Source organism: Rhineura floridana, chromosome 13 (genome assembly GCF_030035675.1).
Source record: "Rhineura floridana isolate rRhiFlo1 chromosome 13, rRhiFlo1.hap2, whole genome shotgun sequence".
Lineage (NCBI taxonomy): Eukaryota > Metazoa > Chordata > Lepidosauria > Squamata > Rhineuridae > Rhineura > Rhineura floridana.
The window spans coordinates 3,356,923-3,378,875 of record NC_084492.1 but is presented as its reverse complement, the minus strand read 5'-3'; the positions used below and the strand labels follow the sequence as shown (position 1 = coordinate 3,378,875).

General features: G+C 47.5%; 1 protein-coding gene across 8 annotated transcripts in view; it reads right to left on the bottom strand.

The window, feature by feature from the left end:
• KIFC3 (kinesin family member C3) overlaps window positions 1-12,943 on the bottom strand; it is an 80,486-nt gene extending 67,543 nt beyond the window's left edge. For 2 of the 8 annotated variants that reach the window (XM_061594373.1, XM_061594376.1), the window contains exon 1: window positions 10,598-12,943. The gene's annotated coding sequence lies outside the window, so the exon portion shown is untranslated. Of the gene's footprint in view, window positions 1-5,236; window positions 5,257-6,128; window positions 6,339-10,597 lie in introns of those variants that run through there. The other 6 variants (XM_061594371.1, XM_061594366.1, XM_061594368.1 and 3 more) reach the window with 6 other exon arrangements.
• Between the last annotated feature and the right edge of the window lie 9,010 nt (window positions 12,944-21,953).

Sequence of the window (21,953 nt, the reverse complement as noted above, 5' to 3'; positions counted from 1 at the left end):
CTTCAGGTTGACAGTTCTCCTGGCAATACTGTGAGGTGAACCACACCACCGCCTCCTTCCAACTTATTTTGGGTTCATGCTTTGCTAGCCAGGGCATTCCCAGAATCACCTCAAAGTTCGAGAGATCTGACACGTATAGCGAAATGAACTCTTCGTGCCCAGGGATTTGAAGTTTCACTTCCTCCGTGGCTTGTGTCACCCCTCCTGACTTCAGGGGTCTCCCATCGATAGTCTCCACAGCTAGGGGAGCGTCCAGTTTCCACCGGGAAATTCCATGACGCTTGACTAACTTTGCATCAATAAAATTTGTGGAGGCTCCACTGTCAATTAAGGCAGTGGAATTAAACACCACTCCTCTGGAAGTTGTAATCCGAATAGGCAAGACCAACACCCCCTTTGAGGGAGGTTGGATCGTTGGGGGGCCTTTATACAACGCTGCCCCCAGTCCACCGGCCTGCACGTGGACTGGGTGTTCTAGTTTCCCGACGGCTCGGCTTTCCCCCCTTTCAGTCCACAGTCTCTGGCCACATGGCTTGGCTTTGAACAATAAAAGCATAAACGTTCCCGGCGTCGTCTTTCCTTTTCTTCTTCCGACAGTCTTGGCCTAGCCCCTCCCTGTCCCTCAGTTGCATTACCTGCCATCCCTGTAGTGGGAAGGGTCTTGTTGCGGGATGCCGAGGCTGAGTATCTCGGGACCTCCTGCTTCCTTTCCAGGCGCCTTCCTTCCATCCGGTGATCTATCTGTAGGCATAGCCGGATGAGCCCTGGTAGGTCAGCGGGGGGGGAGGTCCTGGCCAACTCATCCAGGATTTCAGCATTTAATCCACTCCGGTACATAAACATCAGGGCGGCGTCATTGTAACCAGTTTCCTGGGACATAATTTTAAAAGCGTTAGTGTACTCGGAAACAGTCCCTTTAGCTTGCTTCAGAGCGCCTAGTTGCCGCGCTACTGTTTCAGCCCTTTGCGGGTCTTGAAACATCTCGGTCATCTCCTGTATAAATCCTCTGTACCTTCCTAAGACAGTATCCTTTCTCACGAGATACGGAGTCACCCATTTTGCAGCTTCTCCCTCCAGGAGGCTAATCACGAAAGCTACTTTAGCCCCATCGTCTGGAAATTCCGTGTGCCTGACATCCAGATATAACTCACATTGAGCCACGAAGGTTGCCAACTGATCACTTTGTCCCGCGTATTTTGGGGGCAATCCAATGGGAACCTTTACTACGGCAGCTGGAGGGGCTGTTCACATCTGGTCTATTGTGGCCTTCAAGGTTTGATTATCCGTCTTCAGCGCCTTGACTGCTGCTAGCAGGGCTTGAACATCCGTCTGCAAATCAGCTACCTTAGTCCTCAGGAGTTCCACTTCTTCAGACTCAGAACTGGGGTTCGTCCCCCCCGCTGCTCCCTTTGACATCTTGTCCCAGTCAAGTGAAGAGAGCGTGGAGGGTGATTTAGGTGGTTCTGTCAAGCTGTCAGGCCCAGGATGTGACTCAGGAACCAGACCAACGATTGTAGTTAATTCGTGTTTTATTAGGGTAATGTCCAAACAAAGACTGTATTTTCTCATGAATCAATACAGGGATACAGGTCCTGCGGCATTGGGAGAAAGTTGACAGAGCAAGGGACTTCTTCCCGCCTGTTCTTTAAGAAGGGGCCAAACGGGCGCGCAATCTTTCGCTCCTCCTTTACTGCCCCTCAGGTACTGCCCCCCTTCCCCCCCTTCTCTCCTGTCTTTTCAGCTGTCTGCGTGTGCGCGGTGAGGGGGGAAGCATCACCCCCTCCTCTTCTGAAGTTTCCGATTCCAGGATGGGGGATAGGGGAGAGGCTGATGGTAAACTGCCTCCCCGCTTTTCGGCTGTGAGCAGCCCTCCCTCTTCCCCCTCTTGCTCTGAGCCTGAAAGAGGGGGAGGCGTGAGAATGTCCAGAGAGGGCTCAGGCTCCCCGTTGCTAAGCGACCTTATCACTGGCAGTTCCTCTGTTTCGTCTTCGCTCCAAAGGGGGGAAGTTCCTCCCCCTTCCCTCTGCCATCCATCCGAATACTCTTCTCCCAACTCTCCGGGATCCAGCTCCCCGGGATTGGGACCCCAGCTCTGCCTTCCGACAGCCGCCCAGCAGAGCTCTTCAGAATTGTCCGGGGACTATTACACGCTGGCCCCAAGGACATAGTAGATCCATCTCAGGCCCGCTGTAATGAATTTGCTAGGCACTTCCAGGATAAAATCTTTAGCATCCGCCAGGACTTAGACTCCAGTGTTATAGCAGGTAAATCAAGCGAGGTATCCAGAGCACAGCCTTGTCCTGATTTCTTGGATGAGTTTCAGTTGGTACAGCTTGAGGACGTTGACAAGGTGCTTGGACAGGTTCGTGCAACCTGTGCTGGATCCTTGCCCTTCTTGGCTAATAAGAGCTAGTGGGGATGGAACAGTCGGATGGGCCAGGGAAGTGATTAAAATGCCTCTCTGCGAGAGGGGGTGGTCCCTGGCTGCCTGAAAGAGGTGGTAGTGAGACCACTCCTGAAGAGACCCTCCCTGGACCCAGAAAATCTTAATAACTATAGGCTGGTGGCAAATGTTCCATTCCTGGGCAAGGTCCTTGAACGAGTGGTTGTGGGCCAGCTCCAGACATTCTTGGATGAGACCAATTATCTGGATCCATTTCAGTCAGGTTTCAGGACTGGTTTTGGCACGGAAACAGCCTTGGTCACCCTGTATGATGACCTTTGTCGGGAGAGAGACAGGGGGAGTGTGACTCTGTTGATTCTCCTTGATCTCTCAGCGGCTTTCGATACCATCGACCATGGTATCCTTCTGGGGAGACTGGCTGAGTTGGGAGTGGGAGGGACTGCATTGCAGTGGTTCCGCTCCTACTTGGCAGGTCGCCTCCAGAAGGTGGTGCTTGGGGAACATTGCTCGGCACCCTGGACTCTCCAGTATGGGGTTCCGCAGGGGTCAGTTCTGTCCCCCATGCTGTTCAACATCTACATGAAACCGCTGGATGTGGTCATCCAGAGCTTTGGAGTGTGTTGCCATCAGTATGCTGATGACACGCAGCTCTATTTCTCCTTTTCATCTTCTTCAGGTGAGGCTGTCAATGTGCTGAACCGGTGCCTGGCTGCGACAATGGACTGGATGAGGGCTAATAAACTGAGGCTCAGTCCAGACAAGACTGAGATGCTGCTAGTGGGTGGTTCTTCTGACCGGATGGTGGATGTCCAACCTGTCCTGGATGGGGTTGCACTCCCCCTGAAGGAGCAGGTTCGTAGTTTGGGGATTCTCCTAGAACCATCTCTGTCACTTGAGGCTCAGGTAGCCTCAGTGGCATGGAGTGCTTTCTACCAACTTCAGTTGGTGGCCCCGCTACGCCCTATCTGGACAGGGATAACCTGGCTTCAGTTGTCCATGCTCTGGTAACCTCGAAGTTAGATTACTGCAATGCACTCTATGTGGGGATGCCTTTGAAGACAGTACAGAAGGTGCAGCTTGTGCAAAATGCAGTGGCCAGATTGTTAACAGGGACCAGACCATCCAAACCTATAAAACTGATTCTGGCCTGCTTGCATTGGCTGCCTGTATGTTTCCGAGATCGATTCAAGGTGCTGGTTTTAACCTATAAAGCCTTACACAGCTTGGGACCACCATACCTGATGGAACGCCTCTCCCGACAAGAACCCACCCGTACACTACACTCAACATCAAAGGCCCTCCTTCGGGTGCCCCCTCTGAGGGAAGCTGGGAGTCTGGCAACAAGCGAGAGTGCCTTCTCAGTGGTGGCCCCCAAATTATGGAATGATCTTTCTGATGAGGTGTGCCTGGCGCCCACACTGTTATCTTTTCAGCACCAGGTCAAGACTTTCCTCTTCTCCCAGGCATTTTAGCATGTGTTTTAAATTGTTTTTAAAAGATGTGTTTTTAAATTTGTATATTTGTTTTTAATGTTTTTAGTTATTGTAAACTGCCCAGAGAGCTTCAGCTATGAGGCGGTATATAAATACAATAAATAAATAAATAAAAGCTACAATGAACTATGCCTCTTTGATTGGGATGGCTTTTCTATCCTATGTAGGTGTTTTTCAATAAGTAGCTTATGGCAGTGTTTCTCTTATGGATTACTGGAACATGCACACAGACAGTAATTTCATTATACACAGTAACAATAGTAGATATTCATTCCAGTTTGGCTTCCCACCTTTCCCAAACAAGCAAAATCTTATTGGCTGCAGATGGGGGGGGTGTTCAGTAGTTTTCTCAGTGTATGAAAAATGCAGAATATCAGACCTTGGAAGTAACTCGTTACAAATAACGAATTGCTTGTAATTTATTACTTTTTTGAGTGAGTGGGTAATTTCATCACATTTTGCTTGTAATAAAACGAGGAGGAGTTTGATTACTTTTGAGCTGTACCTTTAACATTTCCAGCATTACTTTTGGGCATTACTTGGGGGGGAGCAGGGGAAGTCTTCTGCTCCTCTGATTTGTGGATAAAAATCATGTGCTTCAAATTGGGCTTCTGTGCAGCGTCGCTCTTCCCTCGTGCTCTATGAGGGTTTAGGAGGCAACGAGGGAGGCGGCAGAGAGTGAGATGAGATGGAGTGGAGAAAACAATTGTTTAAAAATGGATGGGAGTGGAGGGAGAAAAGAGCTGGAGGGCAAAGAGGCAGCGGCAAAATGGACATGAAGAACTGGCTGAGGAGGTGAGAGACGGCGATGTGTGTGTTTGGCGCACACTCGAGCAGTGCCTTCTGCCTCCCTCTCTTACCAGAGGCGAACCCATGGCTTCAGGGTGAGCAAGGGGCAGGCAGAAGTTGCAGCAGCAAGCAGCCAGTGTCCTAAAGAGATGCTCCTTCCAGTTTTCTTCCTGCCCTTCTAACAAGAAGGATGCATCTTCACCTTGCGAGGAAGATATTCCCTGGAAGCTCTTTTGTGCAAATCCTCCTCCCCATGTCAAATGCAGAGTTCCAAAAAGGCACTTGTTAAAAATGATTGTATAGCTGACTTACACTACAATACAAGTCTACTCAGAAGTAAGTCTTCTTATGTTTAATGCAGCTTACTCCCAGGTAAATCAAATTGGGTATAAGATTGCACTAATTAGGCAGCATAAGGACTGGTTGAAGCCTTGAAGCTGTACCAATTTGCGGGGGAGGGGGAGAGAAAAAATATGACCCTTTATAGTACAAAGATGCATCAATCTGGTTAAGGCAAATAAAATTTGATACACGTAATACAAGGACTAACCTGCAATCCAGTACTTGTCTACACAGATGTAAGTCCCATTGGGTTTAATGGGACTTACTCCCAGGCAAGCTTACTTCCGATTAGACATGTATTGCATTGCAGACTTAGTTTCCTTCTTTCTCATTTTAATTCTACCTTCTGTATCTTCACAACAGCCCTGTGAGGTAGGTTAGGCTGAGAGTTAGGGACTGCCCCAAGGCAATAAATAAGCAAAAACAATGATGAGTAAATATTTAAAATGTGAAAATGCTCATGTTCAGAGCACTTTTGTCACTGTTTGTCAAGGCTTTGTGTGTGGGTTTTTATGTCTACTGTCTCGTAACTTTTTTGCCTGAGAATGTCGTATTTCATACTGTTACGGATGTTCTTTAAAAACAAACAGCCCAAATTCTGTGGTTGTGGTTGTTTTTTTACTTGAGTTCTTTGCATGGTTTAGAGGTGGCATTGCAGGAGATCAGGCTCTTATGGACAGCTGTGGGGCAGGTAGAAATTAAATGGAGTAACCCTTTTTTGTATGGAAATACAATGGGGGAAAGCTTCACCTGTTAACATTCTATCTGTCAGACATCTTATTACTTGTGTGTGCCGCCCTCCCCAGATTTACTTTTGATTTGTGAATGCCATCCCCCCCCCCCCGGTTTATCTTTGCAACAACCCTGTGAGGTAGCTTAGGCTGAGACATTAGATGTACATAAGCAGCAGTTGGTAGTTGTAGTCGGTACAGCATTAATAACGTATAGCCCCTACAATGCTGAAATGTATTCTGGTGGACTCCAGTCCTATATATTACTCCAAATTAAGCCTCATTGAGTTAAATGGATAAGTATATAGGATTGCGGATTTTTACCTCTGAAAGGAACGCACTGTCAGACATAGAATTTAAGAGACATACCTTTCTGGATGTGTTTGATACAGATGGGTAGGTGGGAAGGGAGTTGTGCTAATCTAATTGGGTCTTCAACACAGTGCCCTCCAGATGTTGTTGGACTACAATTCCCTCCAGATGTTGTTGTACTACAACTCCCATCAGTCTCAGATAACATAACGATGCTGAAGTTGGTTCCTAGTTCCCAGTTCCTTATTTGCTTGAAAGTTCAAAACACTAAAAAAAGACAAGTTCACACCTACAGCAACCCCAAGCCAAAGTTAACATGTCTCTGAACCCCAAAATATATGTTGGGGTACACCATATCATATATCTCCATGATCTGGAGACTCTCCCCGTCATGAATAACAATAAATTTATTGTATCACAATTATCAGGCTTCTGAAATGCTCATAAATGCATAATGACGTCATAAAATTCTGTTTGGGTAAAAATTTAATTCTGCTGGTAGTTTTTTATTTTGCTGTTATTGGGATTATGCTTTTGTATTTTATTGTTGGATCTTATTAGGAATTATAAGGGTGTATCAATTTATTGTATGTTTCTTAAGATGTTTTTGTTAACTTACTATTTTAATTTATTCACTAACAGTGAATTGTGTAACTTCTTTCCAACGTTGTGAGCCACCTTGAGCATAGATTGCTATGGAAAGGCTGCATACAAATAAACAGCGATGATGATGATGATGATAAAATTATAAAAAATAAGTAACTGGATGTGCCCACCCCATAATCTGTTCTGGGCCAGGACAACTCAGTCACCCCGGGGAAGGGGAGGGTGTCCTCTATAAGATGCCAGTGCATCCCACCTGGCCCAGAGCTTTTGCTGGGTGCAGGGCAAGGACAAGGGCATCTATGCACAACCCAAAGTAACAAAAATATGCAGAAAACAATAAGAAACTGGGGGTGCTCACCCCAAAATCTGCACTGTGCCAAGCAGTAGTATAGTGGCAAATTCAGAAGTGCAGGGTCCCTTCATGATAGTCTCAGCCACAGCCAGACCACCTTCCCCCCTTATTTTGCTCCTGGGTTGAGAATGAGGTCCTTGTTAATGATTTCACCCACAACAACGGATGTCTAGGAGTCGATCAATATGAAAGGGGAGAGTATTAGCTACTGAAAAGAGTCTTCTCAGTGGAAGACTCACCTCCTTTCACTCTGATTGGCTCCAATCAGCAGGAAAGAAGCATATTAGAAGACTCTTCTCAGTGGCTAATACACTCCCCTTTCATGCCAAAGCTCATATGATGCTGAAGACATAGGGACCCTGCTGGGACCCTGCTCCAAAAAACATAAGGGGCCTAGGACTCCCTGAGCCCCTGGACAACTACACCCCTGCTGCCAGAACAAATCATACATCCCAAGAAAGGAGAGGGTGGCCTCTACAAGATGCCAGTACTTCCCACCTGGCCCATAGTTTCTGCAGGGCGCAGGGCACTCATAAAGCCGTCTATGCAGAACTAAAATAATCAAGAGTAAGTGGAGAAAAATACATAATTTGGGGTGACCACTCCAAAATCTGCTGCGGGCCATGAAACATCATTCACCTGAGCAAAGAGAAGAGTGTCCTCAACGAGATGCCACTGCATCCTGCCCGGAATGGATTTTCTTGTGGACACACAAAATGTGCATCTACGCACAACAAGCAATGTAGAACATATATAAGGAACTGTGGGTTCCCACCCCAAAACATGCTTTGGGCACTACAAGTCATACATCCATGCATGCAGGAGAGGGTTCCCACCCAGTTCAGAGCTTCTTTTGTATGTATGGTACAGACAAGGGCATATATGTATTAGAAAAATAGCAAATATGTAGAGAAAAGAAAGTAAGAAACTGCAGTGTCCCTCCTAAGAGATGATTTGGGGCACCACATATCATATTTCCAAGCATCTGGGAGAGTGTGTTCTGTGAGATGCCATCCATGCATACTTTAGAGCAGTGGTTCCCAACCTTTATGAGCACAGGACCCCCTTTATAAGCTGAAATTTTTTTGTGACCCCCTCCCCCCAAAGGAGGCAGGCTGGCTGCCAGGAAGGATGGGGGAGCAGCCTTTCTTTGCAGCCTTGCTTCTTTTTGCTTCACAAAAACCCCTCTCCTCTCATTCTAAGTAAGGGTGTTGCCAGTAGCGGCAGTGCAAAGAGACGGGAGTCAATGATAGCAATCCCCTCTTCTTCCTGGTAGCCCCACCCTCAGCCTCCTTTGGCATCTGCCATGTATTTTATAGGCAGATGCCTGCCCTTAGTGTGCCTGAAAGACGCTCTGGTGCTTCAGCAAAAGGCCTCCTCTCTCGTTTGGAGCAAGGGGGAGGTGTCATCTGCAGCGGCAATGGGGAGCAGACAGTGTAGAAGGAGTGAAGACTTTTTTAAAAAAATTAATAAATAATTCATTTCTTTACTGTTCACGGCCCCCTCTGGATTACTTTGTGGCCCCCCTGGGGGTCCCAGTCCCCAGGTTGGGAACCATTGCTTTAGAGTGTCATCTATGAAGTTACATCTTCTTCAATAAATCATTGTTTGTTGACCCTGCCACAAGTCCTTCTGTCACCAACATCAATGGCTTTTAAAAATAATAATTGAGCTATAACAAAGGAGCTGTAACAGGGAAGACCAATACAAAATTTTTTTAAATCCACATAGATCACAAGTACTGGTTGTAAGCACTGGCATAGCATAGAGGACACCCTATGATTTTCCGGGTGTCTGATTTGTCTTGGCCCAGAGAAGATTTTGTGGTGAACACCCCCGGATATTTTATTCGCTTTTTGTCTCTTTTGGTTGTGCATAGATGCCCTTATACACGCCCTGAATCCAACAGAAACTATAGGCCAGGTGGGGGAAGCATTGGCATCTTGGGTGTATGATTTGTCCTGGCCCAGATCAGTTACTTTTTTTTATGATTTTATGACATCATTACACATTTATTATGAGCATTTCAGAAGCCTGATAATTTTGATTGATTAAATTTGTTGTCATACTTGATGGAGAGAGTCCCCAGATCATAGCAATATATGATACTGGGTACCCATACCCCAACATATATTTTAGGGTTCAGAGACATGTTAACTTTCTGTTGGAGTTGCTGTAGCTGTGAACTTTTCTTGTTTTTTAGTGTTTTGAACTTTCAAGCAAATAAGGAACTGGGAACTAGGAACCAACTTCAGCGTCGTGACAACATAACCAATTATCGAGGATGATGGAAACTGTAGTCCTACAACATCTGGAGGGCACCACTTTGGCTATCCCTGATCTGTAAGGCCCCACAACTGACTTTTGTTGTTTGTTGCAATACATACAAGAACATAAGAGGAGCCTGCTGGATCCAACCAGTGGCCCATCTAGCCTAGCATCCTGTTCTCAGAGTGGCCAATCAGATGCCCTAAAGGGAAGCTTTTTTAATGTTGTTTTAGGCTACTTAGATGTGCAGCAGCCAAGGCCAGCACCTTGTAGGCATTTTTTTTAAAAAAAGTAACTAAAATGTAATTGGAATTGGAATTCCCCCTCTCCTGGCAAGGAATTTTGACAGGTGGACAGGATTTAGTTTAGTTTAGTTGCTTGAAACATGCTTGAAACTGAACACAGAGACCTACTTTCGCTCTCCATGAAAGACATAGATGTGATCCCACAAATCAATCCCAAATCTGTAATGGGGATAGCAGATGTAGCACTCAATTCTTAAGCCTGCCTGAAAGGCGGTTTCCAACCTGGAAGGTCTTTCCCCAGTTCCAAATGTTCAGAGCCAAACTGTTTTCACTCCTTAGTAAAAACTAAGAGGCCTCTGTGTACAGTTGGAAGCACTCTTCCCTTTCTTATAGCTTTATATATTTCAGGACAGAGTCCTGGCACTGAAACTTGGTGTGCTCTGGCAAACTCTGGTTTAAACTCTGCACAGAATTAGGATGGAAAAGATACAGATATATGGAACTGTACGGCTCAAGGGCAGTCCCATTTTTTCCTCCAATCCAGTTGTACGCTTTTCTTTCCCACATTTTCAGACACGTCATGGCATGCCCAGATTGCCATCCTTGCTGCGTAGCATACGTTTCTAATGCTCAAGAGAAGATGTGAAGAGAATCTGAAACAAGCGCTAGAGTTCCCAATATGCACAAGAAAATTCTAGACAACCTACTGGCTGCTTATTTTCCTCTCAACTGAGCTGAACATCAAGCCCTAGAACAGCCTTCCCCAACCTGATGCACTCCAAATGTTTTGGACTACAAATCTCACAGCCCCAGCCATGCTGGAGTAGACAATAGTCATGCTTGCTGAGGCAGATGTGAATTATATTCCAAAACATCCTGAGAGCACCAGGCTGGGAAAGGTCACCCCAGAGTAACCATGACACTGGAGAGTAACCTGGAAAAGGAGGATGCTCTGAACAAGCTAAGCAGAGCGCCAGCTAAACAACCACTATCCACCTTTGCTCTTGTTTAAGGCACCAGTCCCTTTAAAAAAATATCAAATCAAAGTCACTTACCCAGCTTTATCTGCAGCCCATAGAAAAGAAAATCTCCAAGGACAAAGATACACCACGTGTTTTTCTTCAGTGTAAGTCAATAACTTGTCTTTTCAATCCTGTTAAAATTTAACTTTTCTCCTGAGGAAAGTAGGGGCAAAAGTCTCTGCCCTCCAACTTGGCAGCAGCACCTTTGTCTGCCAAGCCCTGGAGTTGCCTAATTGTTGGTGTCTGTTTCAGTCTCTCTTCCTCCGAAACCCTCCACTCATCTTTGGCATCTGGAATGGAATGCTAGAAATGCCGTCGTGCTGGTTACTGAGCCGCTCCTGGCAGCAGCACGAGGAAGGGTGGAGGCGGCATTAAGGATGAGCTGAGAGACAACACACACTGCATTTGGTGGGAGGTGCCTTGCCCACAAGTTTCTCACTTAGGCAGGTCCCAGATCATGACACAGAACTCTAAGAGGCATCTGCAAGAAAACAGAGGAAGTCTTTCAACAGGAGGCAGAGTTCCAACATTTCAGAAGGTGAACACATGATGCAACACAAGTCCTTGCTGCTCCAGCATTAAGTGCTACTTTTTAAAATATGTCACAGAAGGATGTATTTAGCAAGCAACTACTGCCCACCACTGAGCACTTTATACTTGCAAATGAGTCACCTTCCTCCCTACTTGAGAAAAGTAGCAAGCCAAGTTTCAGGGTGGGGATGCTGGTTGTAGTCTTCACCCCCAGTGTCCAACTGCAAAGATGCTAGTAAAAATAGTGGCTGAATAGGGCACTTTTAAAATGCCTCTCACTTAGCAGAATGGGAGCTCTCTGCTTCCTGTGCCTGTTCTCCCAATCTATCCAGAGTAGCAGCAGTCAGAAAGGGCACCACAAGTTCAGTTTAGAATGCTAATCACTCAGAGGATTCAGCAACTGTTCTTTCCCATTGCGTTTCATAGGCAGCCCCAAGATGACTGATTCTCTCCTCCACAGCGTGACCCCTTGCTGAATGCTCTCTGTGGGCGTTCAGGCCCTGGCCTCCAGCTGTGCACATTCACCATAACCAGCTCAAGAGCCTGAGGAGCTCCTGCCGCAATGTGCCCCATTCAGTAGTGTAGTGGCAAATTCAGAAGTGCGGGGCCCATGATAGTCATAGCCACACCCCCTTCCATCTTTTTTTTCTGCTGGGTTCAAAATGAAATCCTTGTTAACGCCTTCTCCCACAACAACAAATGCCCCTATGAGCCAATAAGCATGAAAGGGGAGAGTGTTAGCTACTGTGAAGAGCCTTCTCAGTGGCAGACTCTCCTCCTTTCATTGTGATTTGCTCCAATCAGCAGGAAAGGACAAGGAAGCAGCTAGAAGACTCTTCTTGGTGGCTAACACTCGCCCCTTTCTTACTGATTGGCTCATAGGAGGCTGCAGACATAAGGGGGACTCTGCTCCCAAAAAAGTAAAAGGTCTAAGACACCACCACCCAGGCGACTACACCCCTGGCCCCGTCTCACTCTCTTCACTTACAGACTTTTTCGGCCGGCTACTAGGCCTAAAGGGCAGGAAAGGCTATTCTGCAAGCCTCCCTCCCAGACATCTGCAGACTAGATAGAGACCCACAAAGGCACCGGCCGAGGCAACACGCCCGAGGACCTCAAAAGTTGCCCTGTTCAAGCACAGCTCGGGCCCTCAGGGCTTAAGCGACTTCGGCCACGGCATCCAGACGAAAGCCAACCCGCGCCCCCCCCCGGCCCGGCTTCCCTCCCGCCAGGCCCGCGGGCGGCTTCTCAAAGCGCCGTCCTGAGCGCAGGCGGCTCTCGGGACTCGGCGACGGGGTGTGTGGGTAGATGTCGTCCAGAGGCCTGGCGAGGCGCTCCTCCCAGGCGCTCCTCGCAATCCCTTTCAAACTGCCCACGGCGCTAGTCCCTGGCGTCCGGCACCTAGGAAGGAAAGAGAAGCGCTGCGAAGGAGTCTCGATCTCGCCGAGAAGCAAAGCAGAATTCCCGCCTCTCCAGTCTCGGCCGGAGCCCCCAAACCAGCCGAGGCAGGAGTGACTGGGGCTGACTTGCGCCTGCCGCGTCTGCCCTCGTGAGGTTTCCTCGCATACGTGGTGGTGGTCCCCTCCCCCCCGTTGGAGCCTGTCAGCCGGCCGAGGAGCTCCGACAAGCGGCCTCCGTCCTCGGCCCACCTTTGCCGTATCTGTCTGGCTGAGGAAGAAGCGGGCCAGGCGCCTCACGGAGCGGGAGCGAGCGAGCGCTCTTTAGCTGCGACCCAGGCGGGCCCCGCCGCGCTCCAGGCCCCCAAACGAATGCCTACGCCGCCGGTTGCCGTGGCAACCGCGCCGGCTCCGGGCCTTCGCGAGGAGGCGCTTGGCCCGGGCTGCTGTTCCGAGCAGAGCGTCGCGAAGGATGACCCGGTTTGGGGAAGAAACCTGCAATTTCGCCCAGGGAGCGGGGTGGGGCGTCGTCGTCTTCAACAGTCCTTTGCTCCCCCGCGCCCCGATGAAATGAAGGCCTGAAGGGGGGCACTCAGTTGGGAGCTCCCTGCTCTCCTCCCTCGCCCCGCTATTCCGGGATCAGCCCTGGCTTGTGCTTTCGTAGCCAAGCGCGGGGCTCTGTTGGTCACCCTGGTGCGCGATGGAATGTTGGGACTGGCATATCAAGGGCCCTAATTGCAGCAGCAGCATTTTATTTCTTGCGCCCCCGTTCTTCTCATGCGAGTCCACAACAGCTAACAAAAATACAGCATACAAAAAAGTAGAACCAGATGCCATGTCCTCCTAGCTTGCAGCCAGCTAAGTTTTACTTAACAGTAGACCTATTTAAATTAATGGATCTATTTTAGTCATATTCATTAATTTCCAGATGGAGCTTTGGAACCATTTTAACGGGAAGCCCATGGCAGAGCACACTGCAGTAATGCATTTACAAGTTGATCAGAGCATGGAGCATTGCAGGCAACTTATTCCCGTGCAAGAACAGCTGTAGCTGGCAAATCTCATTGCATATGGTCAGCTGTTGTTGCAGCAAAGGATTTTTTAAAGGTGTTGCCACAAGACTCTATGTTGCTTATTCTTACTGGTTAGAAACATAGAAAGCTGCCAAGTCAGACCATTGATCTATTTAGCCTAGTATTTTTCTACACAAACTGGCAAGGCTTTCAGTTGGGGTTCTCTCCCATTCCTATCTGCAAAAGCGAGGGATTTAAGCTGGAACCTTGCGTATGCAAAAGAAAAAGGTTCACCTTTCCAAGGGGAATGAGTTTTCCTGAAGGTTAAGATCAGCCCTCGGCAAACAGCATCTTCATAACTTCCCTTATCATTAGTTTGCCTGATTCAAAGCCAGAGCAAATTGTCAGATCTAACGTCTCCTGTCTGCCTGCGTTTAGGACCAGTTCCTATTTGAAACAGACTATAGTTGACAATGTATGTATTTAGTTAATTGTATCCCAACTTTCATATGAATCCCAGCATGGGTACATCTAAGAAGCCCAAGAAAACAATCGGCTCTAAGGACAGATAATCCCCTTTTAGCCATTGTATACTAATTGCATCAGCAACTAGTTACTCATAATGCCCAAGTAAACAGGTGGGTCTTGCTCTGGCTCCAGAATGTCAATAAAGATTATGGCAGCCACACCTCTTGGGAGAGGACATTCCAAAACTGGGGGACCACCATACAGAAGGCTTATTGAAGCCACACACAGTCTATAACCATGATGAGCATGGATAGAAATTCCTCAGAACAAAACTCTGGATGTCCTCAATACCACGTCAGATGCTAGCTCCTCAAGTATGGCCATGGAATCTCCAATGCAGTGAATGGCGCACTGACAGAATCCCCATGTGAAATGTGAGTGTTAGATGTCTTATGTAAGCCATACTGCCCTGCAGATAATACTCTCTTTCTCTCTCTGAATCCTTATTACAGCCTTATTACAGCCTTCACCAGCCTGGCTGGCTGGGGCTGATGGGAGTTCTGGTACAAAATACCTGAAGGCCAAAAGGTTGGCAAAGGCTGCATCCAGCTGAGGCTATTTGAATAAAGATCAGTGCAGCCACTTCATCTAGTTGAATCTAAAAGCAGATACGGTTATCCCTGGATATAAACTATATCGGAAGGACAGGGAAGGACGTATTGGTGGCGGAGTCGCTCTATACGTGAAAGAAGGCATTGAATCCAGCAAGCTCGAAACCCCAAAAGAGGCAGACTCCTCCACAGAATCGTTGTGGGTGGTGATACCGTGCCCCAGGAGGGACTTAATACTGGGAACGATCTATCGTCCCCCTGATCAAAATGCTCAGGGAGACCTTGAGATGAGATATGAAATTCAGGAAGCATCCAAACTAGGAAATGTGGTAGTAATGGGTGACTTCAACTACCCGGACATAGACTGGCCGCATATGTGTTCCAGTCATGACAAAGAAGCAAAGTTTCTAGATATTCTAAATGACTATTCCCTAGACCAGTTGGTCATGGAACCGACCAGAGGGACGGCAACCCTGGACTTAATCCTCAGTGGGGACCGGGACCTGGTGCGAGATGTAACTGTTGTTGAACCGATTGGGAGCAGTGACCACAGTGCTATTAAATTAAACATACATGTAACTGGCCAATTGCCAAGAAAATCCAACATGGTCACATTTGACTTCAAAAGAGGAAACTTCACAAAAATGAGGGGATTGGTAAAAAGAAAGCTGAAAAACAAAGTCCAGAGGGTCACATCACTCGAAAATGCTTGGAAGTTGTTTAAAAACACTATATTAGAAGCTCAACTGGAGTGCATACCGCAGATCAGAAAAGGTACCGCCAGGGCCAAGAAGATGCCAGCATGGTTAACGAGCAAAGTCAAGGAAGCTCTCAGAGGCAAAAAGTCTTCCTTCAGAAAATGGAAGTCTTGTCCGAATGAAGAAAATAAAAAGGAACACAAACTCTGGCAAAAGAAATGCAAGAAGACAATAAGGAATGCTAAAAAAGAATTTGAGGAGCACATTGCTAAGAACATAAAAACCAACAACAAAAAATTCTATAAATACATTCAAAGCAGGAGACCATCTAGGGAGACGATTGGACCCTTGGATGATAAGGGAGTCAAAGGTGTACTAAAGAATAATAAGGAGATTGCAGAGAAGCTAAATGAATTCTTTGCATCTGTCTTCACAGTGGAAGATATAGGGCAGATCCCTGAACCTGAACTAACATTTGCAGGAAGGGATTCTGAGGAACTGAGACAAATAGTGGTAACGAGAGAGGAAGTTCTAAGCTTAATGGACAATATAAAAACTGACAAATCACCGGGCCCGGATGGCATCCACCCGAGAGTTCTCAAAGAACTCAAAGGTGAAATTGCTGATCTGCTAACTAAAATATGTAACTTGTCCCTCGGGTCCTCCTCCGTGCCTGACGACTGGAAAGTGGCAAATGTAACGCCAATCTTCAAAAAGGGATCCAGAGGGGATCCCGGAAATTACAGGCCAGTTAGCTTAACTTCTGTCCCTGGAAAACTGGTAGAAAGTATTATTAAAGCTAGATTAACCAAGCACATAGAAGAACAAGCCTTGCTGAAGCAGAGCCAGCATGGCTTCTGCAAGGGAAAGTCCTGTCTCAGTAACCTATTAGAATTCTTTGAGAGTGTCAACAAGCATATTGATAGAGGTGATCCAGTGGACATAGTGTACTTAGACTTTCAAAAAGCGTTTGACAAGGTACCTCACCAAAGGCTTCTGAGGAAGCTTAGCAGTCATGGAATAAGAGGAGAGGTCCTCTTGTGGATAAGGAATTGGTTAAGAAGCAGAAAGCAGAGAGTAGGAATCAACGGACAGTTCTCCCAATGGAGGGCTGTAGAAAGTGGAGTCCCTCAAGGATCGGTATTGGGACCTGTACTTTTCAACTTGTTCATTAATGACCTAGAATTAGGAGTGAGCAGTGAAGTGGCCAAGTTTGCTGACGACACGAAATTGTTCAGGGTTGTTAAAACAAAAAGGGATTGCGAAGAGCTCCAAAAAGCCCTCTCCAAACTGAGTGAATGGGTGGAAAAATGGCAAATGCAATTCAATATAAACAAGTGTAAAATTATGCATATTGGAGCAAAAAATCTTAATTTCACATATACGCCCATGGGGTCTGAACTGGCGGTGACTGACCAGGAGAGAGACCTCGGGGTTGTAGTGGACAGCACGATGAAAATGTCGACCCAGTGTGCGGCAGCTGTGAAAAAGGCAAATTCCATGCTAGCATAATTAGGAAAGGTATTGAAAATAAAACAGCCGATATCATAATGCCGTTGTATAAATCTATGGTGCGGCCGCATTTGGAATACTGTGTACAGTTCTGGTCGCCTCATCTCAAAAAGGATATTATAGAGTTGGAAAAGGTTCAGAAGAGGGCAACCAGAATGATCAAGGGGATGGAGCGACTCCCTTACGAGGAAAGGTTGCAGCATTTGGGGCTTTTTAGTTTAGAGAAAAGGCGGGTCAGAGGAGACATGATAGAAGTGTATAAAATTATGCATGGCATTGAGAAAGTGGATAGAGAAAAGTTCTTCTCCCTCTCTCAATACTAGAACTCGTGGACATTCAAAGAAGCTGAATGTTGGAAGATTCAGGACAGACAAAAGGAAGTACTTCTTTACTCAGCGCATAGTTAAACTATGGAATTTGCTCCCACAAGATGCAGTAATGGCCACCAGCTTGGATGGCTTTAAAAGAAGATTAGACAAATTCATGGAGGACAGGGCTATCAATGGCTACTAGCTGTGATGGCTGTGCTCTGCCACCCTAGTCAGAGGCAGCATGCTTCTGAAAACCAGTTGCCGGAAGCCTCAGGAGGGGAGAGTGTTCTTGCACTCGGGTCCTGCTTGCGGGCTTCCCCCAGGCACCTGGTTGGCCACTGTGAGAACAGGATGCTGGACTAGATGGGCCACTGGCCTGATCCAGCAGGCTCTTCTTATGTTCTTATGTTCTTATGTTCTTATGTTTAATTCTAGGTATTATTATAGATAACTGATACTCTCCTAACCACTGTCTTTGCAGTCAACAGTGCCAGATCAGAAACACCATTTCCTTGAGGTTTGACTGTCTGACAAGGGTAGGAGGGCAGCATGAGATGCATAGACAGCCTGATCTTGTACATTCCTCCAGGTCAGATTTCCCCTCCATCTTCCCACAACATTATCTGCCCCCAACTTTCTTCCTCAGTTGGCCTGTCCCTTGCTGCCCTGGGCTTCTGTTGGGAGGAAGGGCAGCATATAAATCAAATAATAAATAAATAAATAAATGGCTGAGCCCTGAAGCTGACCAAAACCTCAGGCTGCAGAGGGCAGCCCAATCTGACACTCTTAAAAGTGGTATATGCTATGCAAAGGGGTGTGCAGAAAGTAGATCAGACTGTATTAGCAGTACTCTTACGTGATTTACAGTAGATCACCAAGGATTGCTGATTTCAAGTTGTTTAACGATAGCAACTTTAACCCCCAAATTAGGCTGTGAAATGAAGAAAGTTTGGGGGAAAACAGGAATGAATTTTTGTGTGAAAGGACAGATTAGTTCTGGTACTAAAAACAAATTCTTGGGCTGAGGAGCTCTGTTCCTTAATTATAAGCACATGTCCACCACTCCTATTTTGTAATATGTTTTTATGTTTGGAATTGTAACAAATAACAAACAAATCAAAAATAATATCCACCCCCACCCCCCAATAGCTGACATATACAATTTTGAACCACTACAAGTACGGCTAAGGAAAGTAAGGTAAGTACTCCCTGCTCTTTGCAGGACCGTGACCAAGGCCCTGACTTAGGACCAAGATCTAGGTCCTGACTCAGCAGTTTTTATTACCAACCCAACTGAACTGCCTGGCCTATCTAGGCCATAAAAACAGGATTCTTGCGGGCCTGCTACCGAAGGGAGCGATGCCAAAGGGGGGTTACCCACGGGGGGGAGTGAATTCAGGGGTGCTCAAGGGCGTGGCTTTTTCTTTGTAAGCCAGTGGGTTTCTATTTGTTTATATTGGCCTGTTGGCAGTGTGTTTGTTTTTTAAGAGCAAGTCTTTGTCTGCCTATAGCAGAAGGATGTGTTTTCAACATAAGAGGGTAGGGAGGGGGATCCAGGGGGCTGCCATTAGTGTCATAGAGGGCAGAGGGAGATACGGAATGGGGAGGCAGTTATGTTATCAGGGGAGATGGGAATGCAACAGGGTGCTGGTTGCCCCCAAACTGTCTCCCCCTGCAAATAGCCTGGATAGCCTTGGTGACAATCCCCCTGGGTTGAAATTGCTGCTCATGAATGCCAGGTCGGTGAATGGTAAAACAGCGGCCATTCAGGACTTGATCCTAGATGAGCATGCCGACGTGGCTTGTATTACTGAGACCTGGTTGGATGAGGCTGAGGGGGTTAATCTCTCTCTCAGCTGTGCCCACCAGGTTTCTCTGTGCAGCAGCAGGCAAGACCTGGGGGGCGGGGAGGTGGAGTTGCAGTGGTCTATCGTGATACTATCTCCCTGTCCAATTGCCCTATCCCACAGTGTCCAGGGTGTGAGTGTATGTATTTGAAGCTGGGTGGCCGGGACAGAATAGGGATTCTGTTGGTGTACCGCCCACCCCGCTGCTCAACAGTCTCCCTTCCTGAGCTAGCCGGGGTGGTCTCGGGGTTGATGTTGCAGTCCCCTCGGCTTGTGGTGCTAGGGGACTTCAGCATCCATGCCAAGGCCGCCCTGTCTGGAGTGGCTCAGGACTTTTTGGCCTCCATGACAGCCATGGGTCTGTCTCAAGTAATATCTGGCCCCACTCATGTCGCTGGCCACACCCTCGACCTTGTTTTCTATGTGGAGGGAGATTATGGTGATCTTGGTGTGGAGGAACTTTCTGTAGTTCTGTTGTCATGGACAGACCACTACCTGGTTGGGTTTAGACTCACTGGGACTCAGAACCTCTGCAGGGGTGGGGGACCAATTAGGATCGTCCACCCCAGAAGGCTGATGGATCCGGATGGTTTCCTGATGGCTCTTGGGGATTTTCCTGTCACCTCGGCAGGTGATTCTGTCGAAGCTCTGGTTGACCTCTGGAATGGGGAAATGGCCAGGGCGGTGGACACGATCGCTCCTGAGCGTCCCCTCTCACGAAGTGGAGCCAGCCCAGTCCCCTGGTTTACCAAGGAGCTGGCGGTGATGAAACGAATGAGACGGAGACTAGAGCAACCTTGGCGGAAGACTCGGAGTGAGTCTGATCGAACACGGGCTAGAGCCTATTTGAAGACCTACTCTGTGGCAGTACAGGCAGCAAAGAAAGCATTCTTTTTTGCCACTATTGTGTCTGCGGGGAGCCGCCCAGCGGAGCTGTTTCGAGTGGTCAGAGGTCTTTTACATCTTGGCCCCCGTAGGGATAATATAGACCATTCAACAGACCGCTGCCAAGAACTTGCACGGCACTTTGCACATAAAATCACTCAGATTCGTTCCGACTTGGATGCTATAGTTGATACAGTCTCAGTGGATGTAACTTTGGCTCCTGCCTGTCCAATAATAATGGATTCTTTTCAATTTGTACAGCCCGAGGATGTGGACAGGATCCTTGGAGAGGTGAGAGCCACCACATGTCTTCTAGACCCCTGCCCTTCCTGGCTCATTAGAAGTGCCAGAGAGGGACTGGCTGAGTGGGTGAAGGGAGTGATCAATGCCTCCTTACAACAAGGCAGAGTTCCAGTGTGCCTAAAGGAGGCAGTTGTAAGGCCTTTGTTGAAAAAGCCCTCCCTGGATCCCTCCATAATGGATAATTATCAGCCAGTGTCCAATCTCCCATTTTTGGGCAAGGTAATAGAGCGTGTGGTGGCCTCCCAGCTCCAGGGATTCCTGGATGAAACGGAGTATCTAGATCCATTTCAGTCTGGTTTCAGGCCTGCTTGTGGAATGGAGACGGCTTTGGTTGCCTTGGTGGATGACCTACGCAGAGAACTGGACAGGGGGAGTGTGTCCCTGTTGGTTCTGCTGGACCTCTCAGCGGCTTTTGATACCATTGACTATGGTATCCTTCTGGGCCGCCTTGCTGGGATGGGACTTGGGGGCACTGTTTTACAGTGGCTCTGTTCCTTCCTGGAGTGACGAACCCAGAAAGTGGTGCTGGGGGATTCCTGTTCGACTCCTTGGCCGTTGGCCTGTGGGGTCCCTCAGGGCTCAGTTTTGTCCCCCATGCTATTTAACATCTACATGAAGCCACTGGGAGAGGTAGTCCGGGGGTTTGGGTTTTGGTGCCATCAGTATGCTGATGACACCCAACTCTAATTCTCCTTTCCACCTAACTCCAAGGAAGCTGTCTTGGTTTTAAACTGGTGTCTGTCATCAGTGGTGGACTGGATGAGGGTGAACAAATTGAAGCTTAATCCAGACAAGACAGAGGTGCTCCTGGTCAGTCGAAAGGCAAATCAGGGAATAGGGATTCAGCCTGTGCTGGATGGGGTTACACTCCCCCTGAAGACGCAGGTTTGCAGTTTGGGTGTCCTCGTGGACTCAGCTTTAAATTTGGAGGCCCAGGTTTCTGTGGTGGCCAGGAGTGCTTTTGCACAATTAAGATTAGTGCGCCAACTGCGCCCGTTCCTTGAGCCGTCTGATCTGGCCACGGTGACACATGCCTTAGTTACATCCCGTTTAGATTACTGTAACGCGCTCTACGTGGGGCTGCCTCTGAAGACTGTTCGGAAACTTCAGTGGGTGCAACGTGCTGCAGCCAGAATGTTAACTGGGGCTGGTTACAGGGACCATACGACAAAAGCTCCACTGGTTGCCACTCTGTTTCCGGACACAATTCAAAGTGCTGGTGATGACCTATAAAGCCCTATATGGCTTAGGTCCAGGCTATCTGTCAGACCGTATCTCCCTATATTAGCCTGCCCAGGCCCTGAGATCCTCAGTAGAGGCCCTTCTCTCAATACCTACGTCCTCACAAGCATGACTAGTGGGGACCCGAGATAGGGCTTTTTCGGTGGCTGCCCCGAGGCTTTGGAACTCCCTTCCTAGGGAAGCAATAATGGCCCCCTCCTTGCAGTCCTTCTGTCAGCAAGCAAAGACTTTTTTATTTCAACAAGCCTTTGGAACTGAAAGCTGTTAAGGACAGGTCTTGAAGGGTGCTGCATTGCTGTTGCCTAACTGTATTATTTTAAACTGAGTTTGAATTATTTTAACTGTATGTATGAATGGTTTTAATACTGTAAATAGTTTAATTCGATTTTAATCTAGACTTTTGTATGTTTTTAATTATATGTGTGCTTTTATCTGGAAGCCGCCGTGAGTTCCAGTTTTGGAAAAAGGGCGGGGTAAAAATAATGATAATAAATAAATAAACAAACAAACTTCCCACCCTTATTCCCCACCCCAGGTTCAATGTTAATGCATTTATGTGAAATCTACAGAG